We start from the raw sequence: 6,000 nt of genomic DNA on the forward strand, positions 1-6,000 counted from the left end.
GATATTTATTCACAATTAACTGCAAAAACATCGCCATCTGTACCACGGACGACTTCGGAGCTCCTTTCATCTAACATTAGTATTGTCACCTCTTCTTCGATTATCAGGGAGGTGGCTATGAGTGATGAAGACGGTAATTTATTTGGGTCAGGTTTGGGAAATGAAATTTTCCTACAGCTCCGTCTTGCAAATATTGGAAAGTTTGCCGATACTTTAAGAAGATTAGATCAACGCGCTAAGCATGTACCGGCGACAGCCACATATAGTTACATCACCGGTGAACGTTTAATTGCTCCCTTAGCTATAATGGACTTAGAAAAAGAATTGAATCAGATAGTTGATAAATGCGAAATGGTAGGAAAATGGGTAAGCAAACGGAACATTGACGATATAAACCTAGAACGTGTCAGTGTTGCTGATGGGCCACGAAATTTCTTATTGTCGCCGCTTCAACACGGAATAGGACAATTGGCACAATCAGGGCTTACAAAACTGTGGGACGATTTAGATAAAATGGGAAAACTATATATGACTGCGGCTGATAACTTTAATTCCAGTAATTCCAGATATTTTAGAAGGAGGATGATAAACGCAAGGGCCGATGTTAAGTTCAATGAAGCACAACAAGTATCTGCAGCAGCAATGCAATATATTTTTGTGGCTTGTATGGAACTTGTAGTACTCGGATGTATGGCTTTCATAATGGAATCGCGAGTTGTAATAATAGAAATCATTAGGATTAGTAGCAGGAAGGCTTATGCAGTTATAATGACGTGGATGAAAAGATTACGACTTATGTTCAAAACTTTGTAACTAGCTATCCCTCATAAGCTTCCCCTTCCTTTGTATTGGAACGCAAATGATGAATAAACAAATTGTTTACATATTTGCATTGATTTAAATTAATTGTCTTTTGCAGTACTAAATTTTGTAGTGCATTTTTAATATGAATTTAATAGCTTTTCCACCATCCAAATTTTACTGAACTGAAACATATATATCTACTACATCAATGAAATTCCCCAATTGCATTAATGTCTTATAGTTTCACAAGTTCCTCTAGAGTGAACATGGCCCCGCACATCTCCAACAACCAAAACAATCACTGTCTAAATTTCAAGAAACATGCTTTCGATTTTGCGTCTGGCCTTTTTTCGTTGTGTAACACCAGTCTCCACTTGTGTTCGAAAGACCGCAGTATACCCAGCACCATTTTTATAGCAACCAAATACCGCACAACTTCCAGGGTACATATCTGGAAATAATGTTTTCAACAAATCCGCCGATGGTTCGTATTATTGGTGATGATGAGGATTCTATATGACTTGCTGATCTGTCCTCTTCAAAGTGGGTAGAGTTCGGACAAATCTGGAAGTACGTGACAAAAGTTAAATAAACTTTGAAATAATTTATGGTTATTTCTTCCCAAACCCGCACGTTGAAGATGCAATTTCTCAAATTCAAAAGCCCGCACCAACTTCTGGGGTGCAGTCGGTATATTCTGCTGGAAATTGTTCCCCGGACTCTTCATTTATCTACAAGGAATTTTTGATAGGTCTGGTCACCCTGGCGATCAGACCATGGTGGTCTGCCAGAGTATACTCCCAGATTTTGACCGAGCTAGTGCCAGTCTACTGCAATGTTAATTTTGTAATTTATTAATATGCGATTAATAAATTTGTAAAATCCATGATGCCTCGATTCAGCGTTGGTAGTGGTATTCGCATCCGATAAGGAGGAGACGTGCATCAAACTTGTAAAGTGTAAAATCTGTCGACCTTCAGGCACGTTTTCTCCTTTTCAGATGCAAATATGAATCTCTGCCAACCTCAGCATTAGGGGATCATGTCTTCTGGAAATTTCATATGAATCAAATTTTTAGTCGATTGTCACTGATTTGACCAAAATCTGGGAGCAGCGGGCTGGAGGGCCTAAATAAATTGTAAGTATTTACATTGAGATAAGCACCCTTCTATCCTGTTAATCCAATCTTCTCGGGCTTCGTCATCTATAGCTTCTGCAAACTGGTTGTTGGCTTACACAGGCCCCGATTTAGGGGCGGGCAACCCGGGCAGCTGCCCGGGGAGCCAAACCACTGGGGGGCGCCGGTAGGCGCCCGGGTTTACACTAGATATAATTGAATTTTCCAGTTGTAAATTTTGAAAATCTTTTGCCTCGAATTTTTGTTTTCATCAAGTTTGGACAACTCATTGCGACATTCTAATTTGTGCGTTGATGCACCACTGCAAGTTTTGAAACGTACAATGTAAGATAGAGCATATGTTCTATCTTACAATTTATTCTGCAACCTAAATGTATTAATTAACCTCATAGCTGCGACAATCCAGTTTAGCGATTGGAGGATTGGTAACCCGGATTGGGATTAGTCAATCCGTATTCCCCAATCTAAGTTTTGAAAATATTTAACGTGATCCACTAATCCCCAATCCCGGAAATAAATTCATTCAAATAAATCCAGCAAAATATCACCAGGTTAATCCGCAACCTGGATTGGTCATAGATCTTGGATTATTTTTAAGGTCTTTGAGAACTGTGTTTCAAATTCCCCTTAAAATTAACCGTTGCATTTGACTTTTGTGAAATTTTGAGAACAGCCCTAAAGAACGATTTTAACCGATTTCTTTTACTGTCTTTTTTGACGTGAAATTATGCACAAATTGTTACAAGAATGAATCCAATCCGTGCTGCTAAATTTTTACACAAGAATTAACTTCTATGTCAGATGAACTGATTACTTTGTGGTTAGAATAGCCATAATCATATCAAATTGAATGAGTTTAGCAAATTTTCGTTTAATTTTCTTTGCTATTATTTTTCGTAGGGTGAAACATAGGTCGGAGTACTCCGGGCTTGGAGTACGTACTCCGGCCTTGGGAGGCCGGGGTACGCGGCTTTTTCCGGAGTACGAAGTACGCAAAATTTTCGATCTATGGGACGAAATAATAAAGTTTTAAACAAAATTCATTACACAAAATCAAAGTAAAGGTGAAAAATAATCCCTAATATTGAAACTAATCCAGATTAGCCAATCCCTAATCACCCAATCCAAATCATGTTTATAAAGTAATCTAATCCAATCCTCCAATCAATGTTTATTTCTTATCCTCATTCTAATCCAAAAATTTTCTCCAATCTCCAATCCGTAATCCGAGCAAAAAATGAACTAATCTCCCAACTCTGATAATCCTGATTGGCCAGATTAATTTATTTGTTAAGACAATAAACATAAATAGGTATGTATTTATATAGTTATACCCTGTCCCAGAGTAAGTTAGACAACGATCCAAGACCTGTAGGGTTCGACCTGGTTAGAAGATTTTTATAAAATCTTTGGAAAAGTGTAGGTCGAAACCCTACCCGCCTATTTGTATTCAAGAGGATTTGTCTAATTCCATTCTTGATCACCAATCTGACTTTCCCCAGCAACCCTGGAAGTTACGATTTTCCACCCGCTTCCGAAATGTTTAGGCTAATTTTTCACCATTAACGTTCGAGTTTTTCCAATTTTTTCGCCTAGAAGCGAAGGTTAAAGTATGTTCTTTTGCACAAGGTCCAAAATTTATAGATTAATCATAAATAAGGGACATTTGTGCGGTTTGCTGATTTAAGGGTATCTTACTCAATGTTAACCGTCGCATGATTAACTAGGAATTTTGCAGAGAATTTAGTTTGCAGATACAACTTTTGTTGATAATCTATACTGGCAGGGCTGCCTGCGTGAAAAAATGTGTTTCCCGAAGCTTGTAAGGGATCAGGGTCGTCGTTGGCCTCGTCATCAGGATGATAATTTTTAATGACATTTATCGACACATTGTTTTGCAAAGTATTTGGACAGTGACTTTTTAGTCTATAATATACTTTGGAAAATTTAATTTATTTTTTTCTGTAGTCCCCAATTAATGAACTTCTAGGTTGCCCAACAAACATTTTGAAATTTTCAGTACCCAGGCAGCGGTACGATTTTACGTGGAAGAGTTGGTGGTAAATAAGTTTTTTTATGACTTTCACTCTTTTGTTGGTGACTATGACCAGAGGTGGTCTAAAATTATTTTTGAATTTCGCTTTTTGGCATCTTTATACTTCGAAATATAAATGTAGATTTCCGTTTTGGGATATCCTGCCGTTTTAAAGTACTGCCACATCTCTTTCTATTCACTTCGAGCGACGATTTTGTAGTTGTGAAAAACTCAATTCTCGAGGCTTTCACTTTGACCCTCATTTCTATTGAATTTTGTCATTTTAACAAAAAATGCTTTATACCTGCTAGTTGCCCTTGAAATTTCGCTTCAAAAATAATATAGCTTAACAACAATCTCCACTAATTGCGCAGTATAGTTTAAAATCCAACTGTCTAACTTATTCTGGGACATGCCTTACATACGCAAGTCGATGCGTAATTGCCGTAATTAACAGGATTCCAAATAATTAACGAAATATCCTTTTGTTTATAAAATTTGTAAAACCTAACGGATTTGACCTAACGAATCCATTCCATCGTGCTAAAAGTGCATATTTCGAGCGCGTAAAAACTAGGAGGGAAAATGGTGTAGTTTTGTAGAACTCAACAAATTACAAAATAAAAGTAAAAAATCAGGCTGAGGCATAATATTAGTCTTAAATAAATTAATAAGGCCTGGGGAAGAATATTTTGCGAACATATTTTATTGAGAAAAAAGCCACATGCGAGCGTCGAAGGCGCGAGCGGCTTGGGGCGCCGAATTTCTTTGCCCAGGTAAGATTTTGTGCTAGATCGGGGCCTGGGCTTACGTTGAGATGGCATCTTGTACGGGCCTCCCTTCACTGAACAGCCTCATTTCATTGGCCATAGAAGGAAAAGTGCACTGAAACGAATCATAAATAGTTACGCAATAATTTTTAGAAATTTTAAATCAAATTGTATGCACCATTGCATCGACTAAATCTTTATTCTCAGCACAAGTTTCAAAAGCTGAAGTTATTTCTTCCTGCACCGTGATGGGAGTAGTCCGGGAATTTTCCAAGCAATTTATGGCTCTCAGGAGATCTGCAAACGACTCTTCGCGAGCAAGCGTGAGCGAATTGGTTGACGTGGTGGCGAAAAATTGAAGAATGGATAGGTTGTCAATTTATAAATTATATAATCAAGTAGGATTGACAATTCATTCGTATCAGTTATGCTCCTATTAAGTTACAAAGGTTACAAATTTTTGGAAGCGTCGCAATTGTGTGCAATTAAAAATGGCAAAATATTTCCATGATTTATAACGCATACCTAATGGTGCTTTTATGTGCACATACTTACTTCAATCCTTGGTAACTTGCGCAGTGTCATTTAACTATGGTACATTTTATCGAGTGAAGTGTTAACCCATCTGGAGTCTTCGTAAGTTTTAAGAAACTATTTTACGCTGCGAAGGGTACGAATAAGAATTATGAATCCCCTTATTAAATATGAAATATTGCAGTTTGAACGACACACCAGGATGAGCCAGATGTAACTCATTTCCATAGATTTTATATACTCAGAAATGGTACGCGTTTCTAGTGTGTTTGAATTAAATATCGTAACTACTTAATATAATTTAAAGGTAATTATGTTTCTTGATATTTCCGTTGACTGTGAGAAGAAGTACCCTAAGGTATAAATAAATGTTTCTTGTAAACTTGTACCAACTAATTCAATAATTAAATATGCACAATATTTCTTATTGGACAAATGCCACTTCCGGTTTATTGTTTGGCGTGGTGTATTGTTCTTTAAAAATTTGGATACACACTAAGGACGTGGGTGAATTTTATTTTCAAAACATTTCCCACCTCATGATATTTTATTTCGTGGTTAAGCTCTGCGACTAACTTTCCTGCATTAGTTTGACATGAGTTTGTATTAAAGCATTCAATCTTACGAATTGTTTACGAGATATCTTCATTGTTTAAAAAAAACTTTCTGAAATCATATATATATGTCATAAATCTTTAATTCGGATTTAATTTTTCTAC

Source organism: Folsomia candida, unplaced genomic scaffold (assembly GCF_002217175.1).
Source record: "Folsomia candida strain VU population unplaced genomic scaffold, ASM221717v1 Fcan01_Sc011, whole genome shotgun sequence".
Taxonomy (NCBI): Eukaryota; Metazoa; Arthropoda; class Collembola; order Entomobryomorpha; family Isotomidae; genus Folsomia; species Folsomia candida.